This window comes from Pezoporus flaviventris, unplaced genomic scaffold (assembly GCF_033815535.1).
Source record: "Pezoporus flaviventris isolate CSIRO_AGI_PZ_B2104156 unplaced genomic scaffold, CSIRO_AGI_Pfla_v1 ptg000031l, whole genome shotgun sequence".
Taxonomy (NCBI): domain Eukaryota; kingdom Metazoa; phylum Chordata; class Aves; order Psittaciformes; family Psittacidae; genus Pezoporus; species Pezoporus flaviventris.
Genome location: NW_026892579.1, coordinates 65,831,947 through 65,856,875, shown reverse-complemented (window position 1 = coordinate 65,856,875; position 24,929 = coordinate 65,831,947). Strand labels below are relative to the sequence as shown.

The 24,929-nt window shown below is 43.3% G+C and overlaps 2 long non-coding RNA genes across 3 annotated transcripts in view; both read right to left on the bottom strand.

Annotated features, from left to right (window-relative positions):
- Positions 1-5,662: 5,662 nt before the first annotated feature.
- LOC133273516 (uncharacterized) lies at positions 5,663-17,174 on the bottom strand. Its single transcript, XR_009744860.1, has 4 exons — positions 16,453-17,174; positions 16,005-16,162; positions 13,405-13,489; positions 5,663-6,254 (listed from the first exon to the last, which is right to left on the bottom strand). It is a non-coding gene; the product is annotated as an uncharacterized LOC133273516 (long non-coding RNA).
- Positions 17,175-17,822: 648 nt separating this feature from the next.
- Positions 17,823-24,929, bottom strand: part of LOC133273324 (uncharacterized) — a 67,432-nt gene continuing 60,325 nt past the window's right edge. The window contains exons 4-5 of one of the 2 annotated variants that reach the window (XR_009744737.1): positions 24,704-24,801; positions 17,823-18,015 (exon numbers count right to left, since the gene is read on the bottom strand). This is a non-coding gene — a long non-coding RNA (uncharacterized LOC133273324). Of the gene's footprint in view, positions 18,016-19,702; positions 19,963-24,703; positions 24,802-24,929 lie in introns of those variants that run through there. The other variant, XR_009744738.1, reaches the window with a different exon arrangement.

Genomic DNA, 24,929 nt, shown 5'->3' with positions numbered 1-24,929 from the left:
TTGCAGTGAGAATGAAGAATTTTCCAAGTTTATTTCTATTTCATATAGGAACGAAACAGAAACTTCTCCAGATACTTGCTGAGAAAGAGGGAGCAAACTCTCCTAGTGGCCATCAAGCCCAGGTGAAGAGGAAAACATAATGGTCACAACTGGGGTTCACTATGTGTACCAATAAAAGCCCCAAAATCTGTCAAAAGGAAAACTCTAGTCATGTAAATACGAACTCCACTCTTCAAAACCTAACCATTCTATGATCCTGTGATTCTTCCAACTGGGAATTTTTATTAGCTCTCCCTTACACCTCCAAGATAATCTGGTCGCCATCAAAGTAGAAAGCCACACAGTCACCCTAAAGTAAAGCTTGTGGCAAAGCAATAACGCAACTGCTGCTACAATACTGCTGTTGTGCACCCGAAACAGTTGCTGCCTTGATGAATGTGCATCTCCCCACACAGGCTGCACGCTTCCCTCCGACATGCAGATGCACACAGCCCACATTTAGGATGTTGACAAAAGTGGCTAAACCTGAGACACACTAAGCATTAATAAAATATGACCCATACCTTTACGGACTTGCTATTTGCCATTGTTAAAACAGGCATTTGCCTTACTTTGCAGCTATGATTCTTAGAGCATATGTTCACTATGTACAGCTCCTCTTTGAAAGTTCTGTTACTCTTTGGAATTGCTCAAAAATGTCAATATTCTTTTGAGTACTTGATATTTACAGTTTGATATTTAAAGTGTGCAATTTGTTATCTAAATTGCATAGCACACATTCAGCTTCCCGACTGAATGACCTAACTTCTCCGAACCTTTCCAGCTTCCCCAGGAAAAGGTTTTGTTTAGACACGAAACACCTTTCCATGATTAGACAAATATCAGCTACCTCCAAAAACCACTGCGTGCAGGGTTATGAGCAAAGAGAAATAGAAATTATATATAGAACCCCACAGACATGCAAATAGTTATTCCTTCGTTCACCTACACCCCATACGTGGTGCCCAGATTGGTTTTCTTTTATACTGATGTTGGGCTTTTTGCACACTTAGTCAGAAGAGAAGCCACATGGCTAGTTTGAAAGCGGATCAGATTCCTCGTTCATTTGAAAAGCTTATTTCTAAATAGTACTTGCAAATATGTGATGAGCATAAATTTGGAAAGTGCTGAAAAACGAGTTCTATGTGTCATAACACAGGGTGTTGGGTTTTTGAAGCATGACAAGAAGGCAAAGTCCTACCAAAAATCCACTTAGTGATGACCGACCAAAGGACAGGAGAAGTGACATTATTTCTGGCCACATTCCATGTCCCTTTTCACTCAAGTAGATGAGTACATATGACCTCTTTGCAATGATTCAGGGTTTCAAAGCTGTTTCCTTAAGCCTCTTGATCACCACTTGTCCCTCCCCATTGACAAGCTGAGCACTTACAAGTTTTGAAGCCTCCTTGGCTTACTTTTAAATTTTCTTTTCCACATCTTATGCCAGCAGTTACCCAGAGGGAGAGAAAAAACCTCACCATATCCATCCTTCAAAAACTCTAACTTTCACTCTGCTAGTTCTAATCCATTATCTAGGCCCACTAATGTGTACTACATCATCAGAGGAGCAATGCTCTGATGATGTAGTACAGCCCATGTACATGTACATCATCAGAGTTATATCCTTCTGATCTGCCTGTGGGTTTAATAAGCATTCCAGATGGCTTGCTATGCCTGAAGCAAGAATGGATAATCACACTGCTCTACCCTCAAAACAATAATAAAATAAGGACACAGTAGCATAGGGGCTCATGCCTGCCAAAAACATTCAATAGACTGTATAATACAATAGTCCAATGTGATTGGTGAGGCACATTTATACCCTAGCTATTTACAGGTGAAAGAGACCTGGTTTTAAATAAAACAGAGGTTACAGATATGTGGTGTTATTGTTGTTATATATGGCGGTGAGGCTGCCGTGCCTGAGCCAGCCCCAGGGCCGTACCCTCAGATGTCCCCTATGCAAAGACACAGCCTCAAATAGGAAGGAGGAGAATGGCCTGATCTGAATGATGGCACAGCGGTGTTCCTCCAGAGCCATACAGTACCTGCATATCTAAGCTGTTATCTATTGGACTTGCAGGGTATCCATCAGCCCAGCCACCAGCCATCAAGTACAGTAGCAATAAGTGTCATGAAGCCTTTCTTACCCAAGCAAAACTACTCCTCGGCGGCGTTGCTTACAGCACTGTGTGCCTGGCTGATGATGTGCCCGGCGCTGCCATCCCAGCGCTGGTTGTTGCAGAGTTGCTCCAAAAATGGCATTTTCCAATCAAAGATTATTACCTCTCTCATTCCACATTACTGTGCCACGATCAGGCAAGGCATGGAGTGCTATCCATTAGGTCCCAGTGATGTGCAGAATAAGTATCTTTGTGCTATTTAAATACTTACAAATTGAAAGTGTGTGTGAGGGGATGTTGTTTGTGAGAGGAGGGGAAAAAGTGTGCATGGACAAAAAAAGAAAGAAGAGATGGAGGCTCTTCTCTTAATCCTTTGAAAGAGTGAGAAGTGGAGGGAGAAGAAGAAGCAAAGAAGCACTTTGGTTCAGTCTCCAAGAGTACCCTCTCCAGTAACTGGGTACATGGGACAAGGTGGCTTGTACCCCCTCACCAAGAGGGGAGTGAACCCTCAGAGCTGCTGGAAGGTGAGTACAGGGGTACTTTGAAATCATAGAATCACAGGACAGTTTGGGTTGGAAGGGACCTTAAAGCGCATCCAATTCCAACCCCTGCCATGGGCAGGGGCACCTTCCACTCAAGAGGGATTTTGATGTGAACTCTAGCAGGGATAGGATTTCCATCCAGGTTTGCAGAGAAAAACCAGATACCCAGATAAGTACATCTTGCCTCCATAGGAGGAGAAGGTAAATCATCCTAACTCTCAGCAGCTTTAACTCAGAGAAGAGTAGCCCGTCAACCATTTAGAAGTAGAAGACATCAACCATTTAGCGTGCCGATGGGTATTTTTTTCCTGGGCCAAACAAGTGGGTTCGAGTTTCGTTTTAACATTAAAAGCTATTAAATGAAATGAATACAGCATGTTTCCATCGTACGTGTTGCTGAAGCTGCTGTGACAGCTACGAAGCTGCTAGGCATGATGTGTCAAGAAAATGTACCAGAAGAAAAGTACATGGAGCTACCGTCAAAAACACAAGCAGGGCTGCAAACAGCATACGGCTTCATATGCTGTTGGAATTACTTTTTAATTGCATCTGTATACCCAGGCAGATCTTGAAGGGTTAACTGCACACAATGTAATGAATCCAATAATGATGAGTTAAAAAAGGTCTAATTAGCAAGTAACCACTTTATTATGAAAGGAAATGGTAATGAATTTAATAGCTCAAAATCATTAACAATATTTAGTTTGCTGGTACTTGTTCTCTATTATCCTCATTAATATGAACATTTAATATGTTTTAAAATGGATTTGTAATACTTTCTGTACCATGAGGTTACACTGACAAAAAGAGTGTAATTAATCTGTTAATTGTAATCTCTGTCTGTTTGTGCCCCAAATAGTAGCATATTTAGGTGTTAATATAAAAAAAAAAAGAAAAAGTAATTAAAGACGGAAGTTTTTAAATGTAATTAAACAAAACCTCTTAAATTATAGGCTGAACCACTGTGAAGAAAAAGTTTTGGAAGTAAGATGTCTGAAAAACAAGTTTCTCCTACTCAGATCTTTTCTCTTTCCTCATTAAAAGAAAGGCGGGGGCGGGGGGAGAGAGAGAGAAGAAAGGAAAAGGAAATAGAAACATTACTATTCTTTATGGACAAGAATATTGAAGCCTTCATTTCCTGAGCTGGAAACAAGGCTCAGGACTGTATCTTCTGGGACATCTGCTTATGAGTGGAATGTCTGGCAAGTGAAGGTGCCTCTCTGACACTGCTCCACAAGTCACAAACCATGTGAGAGACCCTATGGCAGCCCAATGAACTGATTGCCCATAAGACACCCAAGAAACACCATTTCTTCTCAGAGAATGTCATAGCAATCCCCTCTGATCATCTAACCTTCTCCAAATCTCCTGCACTTCCTCTTCACATTATAAACATCTTCCTCTATTTCCCCAAACCTGCTCTTGCTGCTGGCAATACCCCCAGTGCCATGGGGGCACCAAATCTGCTGCTGGCTCCAGTCCCCTTTCTCTCCAAGATCCTTCCCAACAAAGAGGAAAATGAAAAGCCAGACCCCAGCCTGCTCTGTTACATCTTCCTTACACCTGTCACATCTACAGTGGCCACAGTGCTATGGAGCATTGTAGTCCCAGAGGCACGGACCAGCACAAGGTGCTCCCTCTATAGCACGTACCCCTGGGTTCATAGAATCATAGGATGGTTTGGGTTGGAAAGGACCTTAAGATCATCCAGTTCCAACCCCCTGCCATGGGCAGGGTTCAGAGCAGGCTCAGCTGGTGCTGGGCCCAGGTACAAATGAAAAGGTTTACAAAGCAAGAAGAGTGAATGGGAAGGACAGGAAAGAGCAGCCAGGCATTGATAGCTCCAAGGAAATACCTTACAGTATGAGGGGTTCTGTGCTGACTTTCCTTCTCCCTCTGGTACACACTGCCAGACAGGCTGACACAAGAAGCTGTGGCACAGCAGGGCACAGCATGGCATGAAAAGGCAAGACAAGGGAGCATCCGCCTTACGTGGTGCAGCCCTTTCACTCAGCTATAAGGAAGAAGTTCCTGTGCCTGTTTTCATTCACCAGACCTGTCTCTAGTGAGCTGTATTCCTGTTTATAAAGCCAGCTTTAGCCAAAGCAAATCCTGACAAATTTTCTTCTGTGCTATATTGCATGTCAGCTTCTCCTTAATCCACATGGAATTACTGCTCTGCCATTACTGTTCCCTTTATCCACCCTTTCCCTACCACATCCGTTTCTAATGGCTGATTATTACCAATTAGGACCCTCTTCAAAATCCATCCCATAAAAATGAAACCAGTGCTCAACCTTCCTTAATACCAGAAACTTTCAGAGCTGTTTGCTCTGTTTGCAGCACCATCTCCTCATTGAAAACAGCCATTCCCATTACTTACCCATACACTGGTGGGCAGGGCAGCATCCTGGCATCAGTGCCCCACACTGTGATCCACACAGCTTGGCACAGCACTAGCACCTTCCTATCTCTGGCAATTGACTTAATAGGCTGATTTAAGGTGCTGAGAGTAATGCTGGCAATCACAGGGAGATCTCAGCATTATTCCTCTGAAATACTCCAGATGATTCAACCTCTTTGTTTCGTTTTGGACAGTGATGCTTGTGGTGCTTGGTGGAGGTGGGAGCAAAGTGCAGACACAGACACATGGTTACCCGTGCTCATGGTGGCCCAACCAACTACAGAAACGTTTAGTTGTGTGTGTTCCTGTGTCACTGTTCATGCTCCAGAACATGTGTCCTGACCAAGAACCCATATCCATTCCACACGGGCAGGCAGCCTGCAACAGGCCATTCTGTGTTTAATGGGTCTTCTAAGAAAAGGATCTAAAAGAAATGGTTGAAATTTAAGTGAAATATCTCATTTGCCTACAAATGACATATTTCAACTTTCCATTTTATGGGGGAAAAAAAAAGGTGTGAAGGATTCTTTTTTTTAAAAAAACTTATTACAATTTCCAATATTTTTTTTTTTTGAATTGCCAATGAAGAGAAAAATATGTGATTTGCAGAGCTCTAAAAATAACGAGTTAAAATAGTTTCTGCCTCTCAAAGGAGGCCTCTTAGTCCTATAATTTCTGCAGATTTTGCCTTGCAGGATGGGTATTTCAAAGAATGATATAATGTCATTTCTATAAGTATCGTCTCATAATCTGCTACCACTGTTGGAAATACAAGTTTAGAGACAGCTTGAGCAGAAGAAATACCAGCTCACCCAGCTCTATTAAAAAAAATAACGTGAAACACTTGAAGAGGAGGAACAGGATGTCTATTCCAAAGGTGAGCAAACAGTGCCAAACGTTTCGAGACTATTTCTTTTTGATATCTGTCTTTGGCTGCATTTGCAACTCTTATGTGTTTGTCTGCTGCAGACAGCTCAGCAATGCCTGTTATAGGGTTGTTTATTCCTAGAAAGCAGATTTGAGAAAGAACACTCACATTTGGGCTGAAGGAATGCATGAAGTGTTTCAGTCCAGAAATATGCGATACCAAGTGTCCAGTTGTAATAAAGCAGTGCTGCTGAAATTGGGGGTATTTACCTTCAGCTAGTAGAAAAACAAAAGAAAACCAGCAAAGCTATTAAAAATTCAAGTTACTCAAGCAAAACATAAGAATAATCTATCTCCTGTCTAGTCCACCCCATCTCTCACATCTTTCACTTCTAACTTAATCTAATCATCTTTGCTCAGAGGGGACCTCTCTGGCCCCATCGCCCAGGACTCACCCCTGGTACAGAGATGAAGCAGGAAGGGTCTAAGGTGAAGATGGGGCCTTGCTGCTGGAGGAGACCTCACCGCAGTGCTCGGGAGGGAAACCACCACTTCCTCTGCATGGCCAGCACAGCAGCCCTGCTCCTTCAAGATTAGCCACTTATCAAACAGCATTGGAGGCCCAAGAGAGCAGCAAACATCTGTGGGTTGCAAGGAAAGAGGAAGAAGGCAAATACCAGATGGAGGGGAAAAGGAGACTGAAAAAATGCTGGGTGGTGGGAAATGGGGGAAACCAGACAGGAAGAAAAAAGGGGTGAAAAAGCACCTTTTGTTTCAGGTACCATCTGTAATGTTTCAGACAGACTTGCCCACATGCACACTGGTTGTCCATTCCCATGCCCGAGGCTATGCAAGAGAGCAGTGGTCCTCAAGCCGCTACCAGGCTTACTCTTAACAGAGGGTCTTTGAGGCTTCAGCAGCAGGCAGCATGTAACAGACCAACAGTCATCCAGAGCCATTTGAGAGCACAAGCACATTGCACACTCACCAAGCTACCCCTGCTTTCATAACTCAACCTTGTAATAAATAGAAAGCTTGCCCTAAAATTTTGGGAATTTCGGGAAAGAGCCTAAAGCTTTTACATTGGAGAGCTGAGCTTTCCTTCCTGGCTCCCTGCTCATGCTCATCACAAGAATTGCCGATCATGTGAGAAAGATTCAGGATTTATAGAAGGAAACTGAGCTTGGACCTTAAGTTCACTTGGAAAACGGAAGGTTTGTTCTTGGTAATAGTGAAAACAGACACAACTACAGCCAGAATGTCTCCCCCTTTCCACAGAGGAAAAATGACAGGGAAAGCCAAAGGAAAAAAACAACATTTCTCTCGGTGCCAACAAACCTCTGTTCTCTTCTGCAAAACAAGCAGGAGAGGACATAATATTTCTGCCCTGTGTTTAGGTTTTATTAACTAAGATATAGGTATACATTATGCTCAACCTTTGCCTTGCAAGAGCACACTGAAATGTGTGCTTTGTATGATGAGAACAGTTTTCCCTGACAGGCAGTGCTGGTTTCCAGAGATGGCTGATAGCCTGTTTCCTTCATAAGGACTGTTGCTCTTTAATCTTTCCAGTTGCTTTCCTTATCCTACCTAAAAGAAGGATCATACAGAGGGATGAATCTTTCCCTGTGGAGACACAAGACTATCTCCTCAGGGAATTGTATAAAACCCCTTATTGCAGAATGGGTGACCCTCACAAAATCTCTCTGCTTTGGGAACAACAGTGAAGAATTCATCATTTACAGTAGTTTTCCTAATGGAAATAGGTCTATTTCTTAGACAAGACCTAATTGGAAACAAACATCTCCTCCCCAGCTTGGGATGCCTCTCAAGAATGCAGATCCCAACAGTTTTCCAGAAGAAGAGGGGCCCCAAATGGCTCCTTTTCAGGGATACCTTTCCATCTTTTGAAGGACTCAGAAATACACAGCCCTGACCATCCTAAAATTCAGATGTCGTAAGACAGGTTGTTCAAGTACAGCAGAGTCTCTCTATATGTATTTCCAAGCAGTTACTGTTGTAGATACAGCAGATCTATTGCTCATCTCCACATAATCACGCTTATCTTCAGCACCTATATAGGGTCTAAATATTATGCTCATTCTATGGCTCACAAACTTAGGTTAGTCGTTGATCTCTGGCTATGTAGCTGTTGCTCCTACTCTAGCCCTCACTAAAGCAGATTTCCCACTCTAAATTTGAGTGATCAGTCATCGGAATTCTTACATAAGCCCCTTTACTTCCTTCTTTTCCTTTAAGTCATAACTACCTAAGCTAGAAGAAAATGACAAACATTGCCAGTTTCTGAAAGGGCACTAAAAGATTCCCCTCCCCAGCATTAATTTATTTGAAACAAAAAACCATTCCATCTAGACTTGCTTAAGACTCAGAGGTACGTTTAACATACAACAGCATGAAATGAAGGAGCAATACAACTGTGCATTTGGCAGTGCACAAGTGTAATAATTTCCAGGGTAAATGGACTGGCAGTTTTAGCCACATGGATAATATCAAGGCCAAGATGGCTAAATTCAGCCTGGCCTGCATCTGACTGAAGAAATTTGTCATATGCAAATAGACACAAAGATGCATGTTGTTCCTGACTCCAGCCATGACATATGCTAGCCTCCATCCTTTGGGTTATCAAGGCTAATTGTGAGCCACCAAAACCACTGCAGCGTTGCAGGGCATTTATTTGCACAGTGATATCTTATGAACTGTGATTTCTTTTACTAAGATGTAACTACCAAAAAACACCAGGAAGGAAAACAAAGTCATGAAGTTGTATAAAACAATTAAGTCAATTCCACTGCTCATGCCTAATCTGTCTTTGCAGGCTGATCATTATTAACTTTGTTCCTTTCTGGGTACCCAACAGGGTCTTTTCAGCCTTGTTGTCTTACGTATAAGCCAGGACAAGGTGAGAACACCCAAAGAACAATATCCCTTGCAAAGCCTGTAACATCAATGTAATTTCTCTGCTCATGGCAAGGCAGATTTTACTCTCAGGATGCATCCTTGGGTGACTGCACTACCAAAGGAGTATCTCATATCTCAGCTTTTTGTCGGGCTGATACAGGAACTGTTGCCTCAAGCAGTTTGGTCCTTGCACATGAGTTAATGTGAGCAAGGACTGTGCCTCCCTGAGATAACACTGGGATGATGGGTCCCCAGACTCACCAGTGACGAGGTTTGTCTCATGTACTGAAAACACCTTTTAAAACCTCCTTTTTACAAGAGAATACCATTAAAACACTGATGCATATCAAGAGGAGTGCTAGTCCATAGGGAAATTCAGTGTTTCCAGGCTCTCTAAGAGAAGGCAACTGCCTTCACATCCTTCCCGCTGCATTTAAAACGTACCCCAAAGGAAGTACAATGTGCATGCCCTTCTGCTGCTAGCTAGTGAAAACGCATGGAAATGCCATAGGCCCACCCCTCGCCACCAAAGCATGTCCTATAGAATTTAATAGGCCATTACTATCTTCCTACTGGCTCCTTTGGTTCCCAGGGGAACCTACCAGGGACTCACAGGGCATTTCCAGAAAGTCTGTGGAAAGTCTCTCTCACTGTCTTTGTAATTCCAGAGGCTTTTAAGGCAGTTTCTCTAATACATTCCTTTACCATCCACTGCTTTGTTCATGGGCACATTGTGTAGGGCTTCTCCACAAAGCCTAGCAGGCAGGGGTTGCAGTAGTGGCTGCATCCTCAATCAGAGGATGTCTGATAAGTGAGTGGGCCTGGCTGGTGGCAATGATTAGTATTTTTCTTTGGCAAGGTCCATATTAACAGATCAAAATACTGGATTTAAATATCTTAAAATATGTAATTTTATAGCAAATATGGAGCCCTGGTCCAAGCCTTCCATAGGCAGTGAAATGAGGTACTTCTAAAAGACGTATTTGGTGCCATGACCTTGAATTGCTCTCTATACACAGAGGAAAAATTGTGAATCTGTCACAGAATGTCTCGTATTAGTTTTGTATGGTTTTGCCATATACATCTGTATAAAAGTAATTCAATACTTTCTCTATATATACACACAGAGAGAATCCACAAAGGCATCCCAAGCACTCTTGAGTCATTTCCAGATTCCTATGTGCGGAGCGGGAATTTCAGTGCTCTCTTGGAGCAATCAGCAGCAGCCTATACCATAATCAGGGGGGGTTGTTGGTAGTCTTCTAAACTCTCAATCTGCATTAATAAAACCAAGCAACTACAGACTGTCTCTTATGGCATGAAGCAGAAGGAAAACCTAGACTGGTCACAAGCAGTACTTTACCTAGTGTTTGGGTGGTCTTGGGCCAAGGGTATGTAGAAAAGGCTACGTTAAACACTCTTTAATCACACAAGCAGTGTTTTTCTTCAATCACAGGTAAAAAACAGTGGAAAATTTGTCTCTGGTTACCAGCAATCCAGGCTGAATGCACACCCCAAAAGGACTGCAGAAAGTATTTTGGTGGGGAGACTGCAACACCAGGAGAGAGACATTTGCCCATGTATAATTTATACTTTTTAGGAAGCTCTGACAAAGTTTGGCTGTTTGCTTTTCCATTAGGGAGCATGGGAAAGTGAAGACCTCACGTGATTGGAACACCTCCTGTGTTTCAGTTTTCTCCTTTCTCTCTACTTTGTTCTCCACATCTCTTGGGATTCTGATCCACAGAAGTCTTTGGGAAGGTTTATTTTATCTACCCACAGAAGCTTTACCCATTGATGGAGACTCATCTAGTGAGTTGACATCATCATGTTTTCATAACCTACTATTCCCTGAATCATCCTGGTCCTCAGCAGGGATTTTCATGGCTTGATAAAGCTGGTACTTATATGAATATGCTACCTGTGATAATAAATTAGTTCCTATTTAAGGTTTCTGATTAAACTTTGAATAAGGGTCAGAATAGGTTTTATAACTGTTACTTTCAAATGCAGAACAAGAGTAACATTCAAAGAGGTGGAAGCATAAAGGCACTATTGTGTTCTTTATCTACACTATACATCTACACCACCCTGCAAGGGGCAATGCCTACAGACACCTCTACCTGGATGGCTGGAAACAGTCTCTACTAAGGTGTATTTTGAATATCTTCCAAGGCAATATCTCTTCTAATGAAAATTAGCAAGACTCCTTTCTTCTTTCCTCCTAAGGTGAGCTGTTTGTACAGTTCCAGTGTATCAGGTCCTCTCCAGGCACTCCTGGCCAAGAAACACTCTGTTTCCCAGAAATGGAGGTTTACAGCTAGCAGCAAAGAGCACGCAGAAATAACCAACTGTGCAAAAAAAACACAACTCCTAAGTGCTCCCTACTTTCAACCATCAAAAAAACCCTGTTAAAAAGCACAGGGATAGCGCAAACAGATGTATCTTAATTCTCCCCTTCACCTCTCTGTTTAAACCCAGCCAGAATTAGCACACTGCCAGTATCCAAAGGTGCAGACCTTGTTGTTCTAAACCTCCTAAAGTTGTATTGCTCTGGGAAAGGACAGGAACCATAAACCTCCTTAGCTGGGAGGCAGCTTTTATACTCATGTTCAGGCCTCTAGTAAGTTGTCCCACGAAACGTAATGAGACCTCCTGCTTAGCCAGGGCTCTTATTTCCATAGCCTGTGCCTGCACTGCTCTTATATTTTATAAGCCATATTAACTCACCTCTTGCACCGGGAGGTTGGGGCAGTGGCATGCTGTCTAATAATGGAACATATTTGTTAATACTAATAGACATTTGTAAAACTACCACATGCCTTTTAGCCTTCAAGTCAAAGCACAGGATGCTTGCGCGGGTTGTGAAATGTATGATGTAAAACTGGGGATGTTTTGGTTACAACATATCTCATTTATTTTGACTGTCATCACCCTCCCTGGTATATAATACCTGCTGCATGCAGAGTGAAATATTGCAGATGTTTGCAAAATAATTCTGGGCTGGTGGAGAAACCAAAAGGTCTCTTGTGCTTAAGGTCTGGTTATTTTCAATTCAAAACAACTAGGCAACACAGTTTCTGTGTGCTGGTATTTTAAAAGGCCTGGATTCCTCTGCGCTGACTCATACTTGCACTGCCCACCCAAAAACTTACCTCTGAGAACTTGTGGAGAAAGGCTCCAGCCATTTTAATACCCTCAGGAGTGAAGAATGTAGAGTAAAAAGATAAAACTAGTTTTAACTATTCATTAGTTTTTGGTACTTCAGATAATTTGTGCAATGGCTTCGGGGGTTTAATTGAATCACTTTTCCCACCTTGTCTTAATTTTAATTATACAGCAATCATTTTTACCAACCTGTGCAAAGGAGCCATATGAAAATGTGACATATGACAATATACATTTACCTAAGCTCTAGGACTACTCTGACCTACAGGCAATTAGCTACTGCCTCCAGCACTCAAACGACCAATTAAAGAGTTAACAAAACGCCCTCCAAATCACCTACATGTTCAGGTTTTTGGACTGCCATGAACATTATACTTCAACTGATGTAATTTTTGACTGACTGATTTACTAAGTCTGCATCGGCTCAAATTCTAGAGCCATGACTGGGAAACCAAAGACTCAGATTTGATGAGGTGCTTTCATTGTCATTAAAGGCGATCCCACCTTAGCCCTTTCCCTAACAAGACAATCTTGCAGTAGTCATTACAAGATGTGATCCCAGCTTGTCGTCAGGGGGAAAAAATGGCTTGCTAGGTCAATGAGGACTGCACTAAGTTCATCTCAAGGATGTAAGACACCCCTCCGAGTGACTAGCAGCCAAGAACAAAAACTTAAAGAGTCACAAAGGATTGGGTTTTTTCAAGACATGTCTCCCAAAGTTTTGCAGGTAGCTGATTTCAGGAATCCAGAGGGATTGAATCAGTAGTCACGAATGGACACCTTTACATCTGTTCGTGATTTACAGTGTACTAGTGAGCATTTCACTGCAGACAACAGATCATTAACAGCCAGAAGTACACAACAGAAGTGACCCCAAACCAGACAATTTCAAAGAAAATGTATTCAAGTGTGTTCTTGCACTGGAATAAGGGAGATCCAGGACACTGCTAGTTATACCAACGAAGGGAGAAGTGAAGGCTAGTAATCTGTCCAGGAAATCCCAAGTTCCAGTCCTGCCTCCAACAATAATTCAAGTTGTGGTTTTGTAATCTCCTTTCCTCAGCTGGCAATGGGGGATAGCAACATCCCTTGACATATATTATACATAGTGCCATGAGGATTGGCATTGCTAAAGTGCTTCGAAAATGAATGAATGGTCTGGGTGACCCACCAGGGTCTTGCATATTGGCTATTCTAATGTAATTCAGAAGAGTTCTGCCTTCTGTGAGCAATGTGGTTTCATGATGGTAGAGGTTGATTTGCAAAGCCTGCATAGCTCCTATGCAAGAAAAGCATGACTGAACAATAGAAAGTGCTGATCTATGAAATTGGTACAGACTTGAGACTTGCATAGAGATTCTCAGCTAAACTGATGCTGTTTCTCTGCAGCTGATTGACATTATCTGTCCCATGATCTTAATGCTCTGAAGAAACTTTTCCTGGGTTTGAACAGAAAAGGTATTACTGATTTGCCTTCTCTGGACACAGGACCCAAATTCTGCCAAGGTTTACACCAGTGAAGTTCTGCTGGCTTTGCAAAGCCCAGTAGATACTGCTCTTCTGAATCCAAAAGCACACCAAAAAGCCATCCCAACCTTTTGGGTACCATCAAAACCTGAAGATAGAGCTAACCGATTCAGAATGGAATTTCTTTTCCACCCTCTGCACTTTCATTACTCAGACAAGGCCTGCAGGGCATGTTGGCCAAACAGCTTCACTACACAAACATGTGGCAAGGTGAAGAGAATGACATTAGAGGGATAAATGAATCAGCCCAGTGACTTAAGGCTACTCGTCTTCTTGCCTGCTATGTGGGGTAACCAATGCCTGGCAGTAGCAACCTTAGCTCTCCTGTTTTCCAAGTCAGGGAGCATCACGGAGGTGATACACTTGGCCTTCAAGGGTTTGGGGCAATCAATATTGGCAACATGAAGGACACTTCATGACAGAGTCAAAGAATGCTGTTTTATCAGTGGAGGAGACAGTGGGAAAACAGGTAGTTATAAATGGCCAGGTAAGAAGAAGAAGAAAAGCAGAACAAAAAACAACCGACAACCCCCCGAGTGCTTTATTTTGTTGGCTGTATTTGCTCTACAGTCTAGTGAAAGTAAAAAACACCAACTGCTTGACACCAGGGGCTTCTCTGCTTTGAAAAATAAGGAGACAAATTCAACAGTGAAGAGTCGGGATTCCATAGGGTTGTTTATGTATGGCATACATGCAAATGCATCTGATTATGTAGAAGTGTGTCTGTGTGTATCGTAGCATTAACACCAATTCTTACAGCCTTATGAAATGGTATATTAAAAAGAAAGAGAGAAAGAAAGGAAAAGCAAGCTAGGTTTCTTTTTCCTCTTTTACAAATATGATGCAGTTTACAGAAGCATGGTCCTTTTTTAGGAGGAATTCTAAATGCATCATTCAAATATTGTTTGAGCTGAATACATGATATACATATCATGAATACATATAATCACAGCACAGTCTTTTGTGGAAGTTCTGAAAATAGCTTTGGAAAAAGCTGACCATGAGTTTCCATCTAAGGATTTGCATTTGGTTAACATGTGTGAACCGACTCCTTTCATTTCATCCTCAATGGGAACTATCCTGCTGAAAAGTTTGGCCTGAATGACAGGAATCATTTATGCGAGTCTCATGTCAAGGACAGCATCTACAGCCACTAGATGAGATTGTGAGAGTGAACTGGGGAACCCCAATGATCTAAAAATCCCTGTACCATAATAACTACTGTACTGCAAACTGCAGTCAAAAAAGATGAGGAGCCTCATGGCAAGTGAAGTTTTAAGTAATCTGCTGATTTTCCTATCATTTTTCCACCAGTTCTCCTTCGACAGGGAATGCTGAGATTGCTGGGAAGGCTCAAACTTCCTTCTTTCCAGCAGCAGTCTTGAAGGATATAGCCTAGCTTCTCTATCGCTCCCATTGCAGACTGCTGGAGAAAGAAAAAGGCAGGGAAATGGATAAATCGCAGTAAAAAGGGCAATGAGATGGGTGAATCAGAACCTCCACAACCACTCAGCCTTCAGCTGGGTGCATGGGGCTGCTGGGAAGCATCACACTGCAGCGGGAGGTCCACACTGAGGGTGTCTGGGGGTCAGAGGAGGCATCCCTGCCCTCTGCAGATGCTGTGGGAACGGGTGAAACTGGAGGATGCGGGAAGGGTGTCAGGGAGGGCTGAGCTCTCTAAGTACCATGTTTCCTAGGAAACATGCTTCGACAGCAAATATCACATTAGTCCTGCCTTGTGGCCCAGCTCATGTGATGTCAAGAACAATTTCTCACAACTCAGCTCAGGAGGTTAGCAAGACTTGGTGAAATGTTCAGTGATTCTGGCCTGACTTCTCCAGCTGGGAATGAAACAAGATACTGAGGGCGTTTGCATCGCTTTGGAGGTTTGTGACAAATTCCTAAGCAAACCTTTGACTTATTTATTTATTTGAAACGCTATGGTGGATTTCCCTCGTAGCCTCACAGGTTTCCAGAGACTGCAATCACTATGTTTACTCTTAAGTACTCCATTTAACAAAAGAGATATCCCAGAACTGAAAATACAGGGGGGGAAATGGAAAACCAAGCAATCTCTTGGAAAGTCTCAGAACAGTTGGATCACTGTTTAGCTTGTGAACCGATTTAAAAAGCTCCCTCGTAGACTTCGGACATTACAAAACTTCATTTACAACTATCCTTACTAATTTCTGTCAGCTGTAGCCTGGCAATATCCATAGCTTGGCAGCTTTAACTAAGACAGACATAAGCCCTGGCAGAACAACTCATGTATTAGATGCACTTCAAGCCTTCAAGAGGGCTCCCACCAGCTCCTTAGGCTGTGGTTCAAACACCTTTGGCTGGCTCTGAGCACAGGGAGGCTGCACAACATTCTAAGGTTGAGTATTTTGGGGGCTATGTGGTACCACAGACCACAATGGACCTGTCATACACAGCTTTCATTCTTCTTCCCTGAACTCTTGCACACTGGCCCTACTGGAAGGTAACCACGCTGTGTTGTAGAGAAGTCCCACTCTGCTGCCATTACTACTGCCTTCACATTTGTGACTTCAGTGGAGTTTCTTTGACTTCTGTTTAAAAGAGACTAAAACTGAAAACCCTTCCTCTGGTGACACACTTCATCTCATACTTAGTGAAATATAAAGACCTTTTTAATAGAAAGTAATATATTTAAACAAATTAAAAATAGCCCCACTAATTTCTTTTTAATCATAAGCTAACTTAGGTGTGTGACCTCTTTATTTCCTTTTGCTGTTTCTCATCTTCAGTGATTTGAGCCCTCTCATCCAGGAGGTTTTTTTCCCCTCCTTCCCAGGGAAATGAGAGATGAATAGAAAAAGAACAAGACTGCTTGAGGTACCTGAGAAACACCAGCATAGAAATAGGTCCATCTCTTCCTTTCATCCCATTTTAGATATAGGAGGCCTGATGGATCAGATTTTCCTTCAGGAAAGCCAGGATTAAAGAGGTCAGGTCAGCAGTGTGAGAATGCCTTTAAGAACAGTGTGGGAACACAAGACTTCCTTATTAGCACATTAATGTACCGAACCTGAAGCTCGTTTAAACGCGATGGAGCCAGCTGACTTCTTCCCCCCTCAGCCTAAGTCTGCTGTGTCCTTAGAGCTGTTAGATCGGACAAGTGACAAATCTCCACAGCCGAGTGTTAGTGGAAATCTCATAAAACAGAACAAGCACAGCATTAGGATTTACTGACCACCGTAAAGATTTCTCTTAAGATTCAAAAGCAGAGGTTTTACAGGTGGGGAGCACGACAGCAAAGGGTCCAGCTGAGATTACACAAGGTGAAGACATACCGGACTGTTTAGCAGAAATGTGAGTCCCCTTGACCCACAAGTAGCTTTGCAGGCAAACAGCCATTCCTCATGGATGTGGTGCTCAACCCACACCATCATCCCCTCTGCTCCTTGCTCCTACAGACCACAGCACATCCCAAGCTCCATCCCCAGCTTGCCTTGGCTTTTCTCTCAGCCCCATGCCTGTCCCTAATGGTAACACCATCTCCTCAAATGAAGGTGGCTTTGTGGAGAGCTGGAGGCTGTGAGGAGAGGTGGGAGCTGACCCTCAACAGGCACGCATGATTCCAGATGGGTCCTTCACCTCAAGGCAGCACACTGAACCTCTGGGAAGGTGGAGTGAGGAATAGGCCTGTACTGAATACTGTAACAACAGTAAAATAGAAATGAAATAATAATAATTAATAATAATAATAATGCTGTTTCTAATCATGTGAAACACATTTTTCTAGATGTAAGACAAGAGAGGGGGAAATGGCTTTCAGATGAAAGAGGGGAGACTGAGATAAGATAATAAGAAGTTCTTCCCTGTGAGGGTGCTGAGGTGCTGGCACAGGGTGCCCAGAGAAGCTGTGGCTGCCCCATCCCTCGCAGTGTCCATGGCCAGGTTGGATGGGGCTTGGAGCAAGCTGCTCTAGTGGAAGGTGTCCCTGCCCATGGCAGGGGTTGGAGCTGAATGAGATTTAAGGTCCCTTCCAACCCAAACTAGTCTGTGATTCTATGAAAATCAAGTACTTTAATCTTTCCCACTGCTTTCCCACTTTAATCAGCCACACTGCTTTATCCTGCATACTCTTTTCAAGCCTGGGCTACCCGCCCTCACACACATGTACCGTACACATGTCATATCTCTGAGACATGTAAATGTTATCTAGCCCTGCCTGCGGGGATGAAAGGGCTGAGCACACCCACCTGATGAGGCAGCATCTCCGGAGCAGTCAAAGGGAGAAGGCTCTTCTTACATCAAAGTTGTCAGATGGGGTTGTTTTCTTCATACAGGCATCAGCTTTTCCTTTCTTTCTTTTCATTTTCTTTAAAGTTAATTATATCCCAGAGCAGTAAACAGATCTTGTAGCACTTACAGCAACTGCTCCTCGTACATTAAGGACCTGAGCAAATGAAGATTTAAACTCTGGTAATGCATAAATAGACATGTCAGGTTTACCTGAGATACTTGGATAAACATGCCCCTTTTCTTCTCAACTGCCTACAATAAAAACTAATACCTCATCCACAGGATGAAATGCATCCACGTGCATGTGAAACCTTTAGGGTCCCTACCAGCATGTTTTCACCTGTGGAAGGACTGGGATGGAGAAGCAAAGAGCTAGATTAATACTAATGCAGACCTAAACAATACCTCAGTATCTTATAGATAAATGATTTTGGAAAGAATTATCTGTTCTTATCGTAAGGAAAGATCTGTAACTCATTCTTAGCCTTTCATCACTAGGAGGAAATATACTGCAACTTCATTATCTGTTCTTATTTTTCTCTGTATGTGTATTTATCTCTCTGGCTCACTCTTTATCAATTCAGCCACCCGCAATCGCACAAGTGCAAAGTTCATGTGGGGCCCTTGCCAGCTCTCCCATTTGTTCATCTCTGACCTCCAAGAACAAGCAGCATACAGCTTGTTTTCATACTCTACACTGAATTTTTCCCTGGCTGCAGCTGAAATCCCATCCTCACGCGATGTCTTTTTTGTCCTGATGGGACACTGCGTGGTTAAAATCCACACGGAATCAGTCTCAGTACTGTACATCTCAGCAGGAGGGGCTGGAGCTGAGCCTTCCACCAAGCCCGGACATGTCCCAGCCTGGGGCTTTAGGTCGGGCATATTTTGAATTCCAGCTTGTTAACGTTACCTGCTCCTGCACCCGTCTCCCCTCCAGCTCCCAAAGAGGGTCTAGGGCTTCTTCCAGCCCTTACCTCAGTGTTTTCCAATCTAATGTTTAAGATGGGCAGGTACATTTCTGGCTTCCTAATCCACGAGGGCAGTAACCCTATCCCTACACCTTCTTCCCCTAGTGAGCTGCACTGCTTACCCAGAAGCGCCCAGATCCCTCTTGTGTGCACACATGCGCCTTGTGGAACCAGAATCGCTGGGATTTTTCAGTAAGATCAAATTTCAGCCCTGATAGTCATTCATTCACTCATTCATTCATGGAAAACGATACATGGACTTCATCCTGCCCAAAAATGAAAGCTATTTCTTTTCCGGGGCGTATTGCATGCTGCAGCCAGCAACTGGCTGCCCCGTTTGGGGCATGCGTCCTTTGTAGAAGATTCCCCTATTACATCAACTCAGACATCAGCTTGTGAGAAAAATTCCAAGTGGGAAAGCATATGATTTTCAGTTTGGCACCGTGATACTACTACTAATACAAAGAGTAAGCATTTTCTGCTATAGCCTGGAAAGAGTTTGCCAAAAGTCAGGCTTTCGTATAAAAATAGCTGCATGTCCACATCACTTAGTTTCTCTCAGAACTATACAAAAAATACAAGCATTTTTTGATAGCTTTACCCTGCACTGCCCAGCCACATTAAGCCACAGTAAACTACATTCTTATGGTTGTCATAACATTTTGCTCTGTGTTGCTTGTGACGCGGATAATCTATTAAGATATATAAGGTGCAGAATGGTGCCTTTATGTCTCCAGGTTCCTGCGATCTGCTGCAAGAACCCAGCACAATTACTGCTGGAGTGGTGCAGGAGCGACTCCTCACCACTGCTGCAGCCCACCAGAGGGTCTGGGCCAGTGACTCCAGGCAGGCTTGGCCACAGCCATAGGGGCTGTGGGGACCAGCCTTCCTCCCATTGCACTCCCCCTCCTCCTCGCCTACCCCAGCCTGTCATCAATCTTACTAAAATGACAGCAGACAAATGTTAGCCTTTGCAAAGATCAAATGAAATCTATGGCTTTAGGGCTGTTCACCAAGGAGCAGAGTAGTCTACACCAGACACGGGCACCAGCAGTCACCTCCTCTGCATCAACCCGCCTTGAATCAGTTTGGCAGCCATCACAGTCATCTCTCCACAGGCAGCCCGAATCCTGAAATAGACTGTGACAAACTTTAATGTTTTAGCCTCTCCATAGAGTTGTTGGGGGATTTTATAGCAAGATTGCTCATTCGAAACTTTTCTGGGTGAGAGTTTTGAGTGTGTTTGGGGTGGCGTTGGGAGGGGGATTGCGTTTGCAGTCACATTGACAAGCAGCTTGGGAGCGCACAGGAGTGGGGGTTCATTCGGGTTTAGTTCTCTTGGACCTTACATGCTCAGTAACCTGAGTTCTGCAGGCAAAGGGGAGGGGAGGGAAAAAAGGAAAAGGGAAAAAAATAGAAGAGATTACTCCATGGCATAAATATGCTGTATGTGCCCTTGTCTCATGCAATTTCTTTACATCGATGTGCAGGAATATTTATCCCCAGTAGAAATGTTTAACTAATCTGGTAAATGTCAAGCCATATGGTGTACATTGTAAGGATTTCATCAGGCCGTTTTAACTCTTTGTGAAAGTCTCTCCCTCTCTTTCCCTAGGCTTCCCCCCTTCCTCTTTATTTTTCCCCCTTTGTTGCTGCCCCCCAGAGCCCATGAGGAAGGAGACCGTGTGCGGAGTGTTATGAAGATGAGTTAGGTCAGGGGGGCGATGTTCATGTTTTATAATATCAAGCAATATTAATCAGAAGTGCAACTCATGGGGCATCTTTTTGCTGGGCAAAGAGACCCACTGCATGTTTTATCAGCAGTGACCTGCAGAAGAAGACCACTAATACTTATTTTGTTAAACAAACTATCCACCCCAACCATACACAAAGTTCCAAGGAGCTACCTCGTCTCTTATTGCTTCCTTTGAATAATCGAGTCTTTGCAACAAATAAACTGCACTTTCAAGTAAAGGAAATGTTTCTGTACAGTTACTATCTAGTGTATCTCCCCAAAAGAGTGCGATTTACAATAAGCAATATCAAAAAGGAATAAACCGTTCTATTAGTGCCAATCCTTGTTCATGGTTTTATAACAAGACGTATCTGTTTTCTTCCTATAAATCTTGACTCTATTTTTAGAGTTTGCAAATAATGATTCCAGTCTTTGGCTGCCTGCCACTTCTGTGGAAAACTAGAATAGCCACAGTGCAAGGCTATCATATATAAGGAATAAAGGAAATTAAAGAAGAGGGGGATCTTGTTGAACTCTGTGTAGTCCATACCCCAGGACAGACCTGTTCGAGATAGTGATAAGTGATGCACATGAGTAGAATGCATCAGGGAAAACAGAAGCAGGCTGGAAGTTCGGCCCAACTTTCACACCTATTTCAGAATCCTTTTACTCAAAACAAATTGCAATGGCTTGTACCTATATGGGCTTTTTGCTGCATCACCAGTGCGTGCTCGCACACAGCAAGCCCCTTCTGGACACCACTGCTGCCTTTTCATCTTAGGGGCCACTGAATCTACTTCTAACATATGTGTGCAGAGACAGAATCTGCAGGCAAAGGATTACAGAGCATTTCTTGCTATGGTAGAGCCCAGGAATAAAAGAAACAACAGGAGAAACTAGCACCTTCAGCCGTGGCCTCTGGACATTTTGGAGCTGTGGAAGGCTAGGGAGGGGGAGCTGCAGGTCAAGGAAAGGATAAGATCTGGGTGTCTGGGAATGGGGAGGGAGAAAGAGGAATGTGGTGAAGGAGGTAGAGAAGGAAAAGCAGGGAAATGACAGCATTCAGATAAATTTAGCTCAGAATCCAAACTTCAGGGGGAGGGGAGGCGTTTCCTGCCCCAAACCTCTGAACTTTCTGAGACTCTCCCATATCACGAGTGATTTACCTGTAAAGAGAGCTGAAAAGGGGGGGGGGGGGGGGGAGAGAGAAAAAGAGGGAGAAAATTGAAATAAACAGTTCTCTGGTGTTTAAACAATCCTTCCATCCTACTCCCCCAGGGTCAAATGTTCAAGCACAAGGACACAAACAAAAAAAACCCGAAGGAAAGAAAGGAAAATCACTTTAAAAAGAGGATTTTTACACGAATGCATTATCCCCAGTGTATCAACTGTTCACACAACGTGCCTTCCCCACATACCTGCTAGTTCCCTAACTCCAAAGTATGTACTGGTACATCATACTTCACTTTGCATCATTTTTAAGGGCATTGGTGAGTAATAGTACGACGGCTTTGTAGTTATCAGAGCTTTGTTACGTGCAAGCATTTTGGAAAACACACAGCAAGTGCAAGGCTAAGCTGTAAACACACCAAAGGAACAGAACATGAAAACAAGTGTTAATAATGAATCAGAAGCACTGGCCCAAGACTTTTACTGTGGTAGCTATAAGATGAATGTATCTATTAGCCATATATCTCTATATATAAATATATAAAATCTCTCACACTAATGTGTTTCTAATAACAATGTTATCTGGCTGTATAGCAGCCTCTGAGTATTGAGGAAGTTGTTGACAAAGACTTCTGCAATAGCCTGTGTGATTTTGTGTTATTTCCTTTAATTGAACCAGTAAGAACTGCACTCCTGCACTCCCGACCTACGCTCAGAAGGCTAATTTGAGATTAGGGTACTCTCAGAGTAAGAAATAGGCAGTGCATTTTTAAAGCACAGAAACATTTGTATAGTAATAGAAGATTAAGGTCAATTTGGTGCCAGGATCCTTTCAGCCCCAAACTGCTTTGCTCTTAAAGGGCTCTTTGGAAGGACTTTGGTGAGACAATGTAGTATCTAAAGATCAGAAAAGTTAAATTCACTCAGCTTTGTCTTTGTGCTGAGTGTTTTAGGGCTTGTAATAAAGATGCTGCCCATGACTTTGAGTCCTTGGTGCCTTTACAGTCACCCAGTAGGACATTCAGAAGTTCCTTAGGAAAACTTACACAAGAGCATAAAATATGTCATGCCAGATAAATGACTCTTTGTGGCTCTTATATTATTCTGGTCTAGGACTGAATGTTGCAATACTTAAACCATGTGTAGTAGCCAGGGGATGAATGAGACAGGCTCCTCAGTGGGAGAAGGAGACCCCAAGTGATTTGGGAGAAGATAGGAGGAAAAATGTTTTGATTACAGCTGTGAACATTATGCCAATATGCTAGGCAGAGCCTGCTGCATGACTCCGTGCCAAAACACAGAGGGATGACTAAGGCCCAGATGAAAAAGGGGACCGAACAGCGGGGGGAGTGTGTGTGTTTTTAATATGTGTGGATTTACTCCATGTGTTCTCAGGCACAGTGATAAACAAATAGAGAAGCCTTACGCGGGGCCGACAGCGACCCAGGCTCCGGCGTCTGCTCCTGGTTCTGCTCTTGCCTCTATAGGTTTGTGGCTGCCTGGGTGTGCTGTGCCTTCAGCCTCCCCAGAATACACGTGAGCCAGCCATGCTTTAAAAGAAGACCTAGTAAAGACGATAGGGAGATTTCTTCTCAGGCTTCCCTTTCCCCATGTGCTCCATCAGCTTGCATTTTCTCATGCAGGGGCTGGAGAGAGGGCAGAGCTGTGCTTTTCACTGGGAACAAGAGGCAGAGAGGAGCTGTTGTGCTGAAACTGTTCCCTTTGCCATGTAAAGAAGGGACAGGATGAAAAGAAAGAGCTGGAGACCAGTTAACTGCACTGCCTTTCTGCAGTGCTATATACAGAATATGCATATTCAGAGCTGGAAGAATACGTTTCCCTCAGCTGTAATGTTCGAATAGGGCTGATGGTGCTGTCCTACGCAAGGGCATTCATGAAGTCAGGAGGAATACTTCAAGCAGTGTGGCTGCAGGTAAAAGACCAAACAGTCACTGCTGCAACGTGGATTTAAGGTCTGTTCGCTCTATTTACACATGTAGATATTGTAATGCTGCTATGCAAACAGTCCTCTGTGGACTTTTGCTTGTGGATCTTATTATAACACGTTCCGGCCTATGAATGGCACCTTTCCTCTGCAATATCTGCTGTTGTGCCCTTTGTGCTTTACCTCCTGACTCTCTTCTGGTTTTGTTACTTTTTGTGCTGGCAGGATTTAAAAAGTAGGAAATGAACTTTCCCTTCTCTTCTCTAAGTGATGCTCACGGCATGTGAGCTGCAGTTGCATTGTATTCCCTGAACTTTGCAGGCACTGGAAACACGAACAGTATGTCAACTTGTTCCTGTCTTTGCAAGAGAATTCAAGGTCAAGCTGACCAGTGAACTCTCGTATTTAAACAGGGTAAGTCAGTGCTCATCTACAGCACAGAAACTGCCTCTAGGAAAGATGTTAACCCTGTGATGGGCCTCCAGACAGCGCAAGCCGTGTCATGGCTCTTAAAGCGGTTTGCTGCTGCTGTCAATAAGAGCTGGACACACTGCATATGTCTACCAGGCCTGAACAAGTGTCCCTTCTTTGGATGTGCACCGTGCACTGGAGGCCTTCAAGGGGTTAATACATGCCATTCCCGAGTTCAGTGAAGGGACAGGGAGAGCCGAACAGCGGGAATTTCAGGATGTTAATAGCCTCTTCTCTTCCGATTGGCCCAGAACGAATGCAGGGTACAGTAAATTGTCCTTGTCAGCTTAGCTCACATGATGATATGCTTTATTTCTTGACATGCCTTGAATCTGTCCCTTGAATTTATGTTCAGAAAATAAACACTTCCAGACGGCAATAAAGCATTCGGTTGTAGCTGGCTGTTGCACAGGCTCAAGCCAAACGAAGCCATTTGCTTTAGAGTTTCTAGAGCTTGCAAAGCTTCAGCTCTGTGCTTGTGCTTCCCTCAGTTCCTGCCCACGTTAGCAAGTGCCCCCCTCCCTCCTCAGACCTGAGGGGATGTCCCAACTTAGGAAAGCTCCAGAGAGTTTCCCTTGTTTTCCATGCATCCTGAAAGATGACATCAGGCACACAGACCGACCCTCTCATGTCTCATAGAAGGCAACTCTGAGAGAAAAGAAGTAATTTAATGGCAGCAAATTGCACAATAAAGATATCAATGATTCAGAATATTAATTCCTTACCATTAAAACCCCCATAAATAAATAACTTTTTTGTCTGACGTGGCTGAGAAA